General features: G+C 42.2%; 1 protein-coding gene across 1 annotated transcript in view; it reads right to left on the bottom strand.

The window, feature by feature from the left end:
• The window catches only part of prkcaa (protein kinase C, alpha, a), a 142459-nt gene that overhangs the window by 50334 nt on the left and 91623 nt on the right, over positions 1–502 (bottom strand). The gene's annotated exons all lie outside the window — the stretch shown is intronic.

Genomic DNA, 502 nt, shown 5'->3' with positions numbered 1-502 from the left:
CTAGCTGTCAGTATTACATATTGCACCTCTAAGTTGATCGTTCAAGACAACAAACAGACAGAAAGATCAGAAGGCCATGGTGGTTATTTCCATAGACAGTAGAAGAAATGGACATTGTGACCCTGTTGATTTCAACGGAGACCAGTGAAGGCTATTAGAAGCACTTTTCCGGTGAGGGCTGAGCGTTACTGCGCAGCCTCCAACTGAGCTTGAAGATGTAGATGTGACGTGAGCAACCTGTCTGAAAGTTGTAAGTCTTCTGGTAGCTGTGCCAAGAGAAATCTCAATCATTCCGAATCTTGCAGAGACGGAGAGCGTAAGTATTTGTAAGGAGACAACATAGGCACAGGCTAATTATTGCTAACTAAAATGCTACTTACCATTAGTGTTTAAACCTAAACAGCTAATGTAGTCAAAACTTCCTGCAAACTTATCCTGTACTGTTCGGTAATTCCTCTACTATGCAACAGCAAGTCACTTGGTTATGACACAATCGTTAGCC

Source organism: Etheostoma spectabile, chromosome 2 (assembly GCF_008692095.1).
Source record: "Etheostoma spectabile isolate EspeVRDwgs_2016 chromosome 2, UIUC_Espe_1.0, whole genome shotgun sequence".
NCBI classification, from domain to species: Eukaryota; Metazoa; Chordata; class Actinopteri; order Perciformes; family Percidae; genus Etheostoma; species Etheostoma spectabile.
This window is presented reverse-complemented; position numbering and strand designations above follow the sequence as displayed.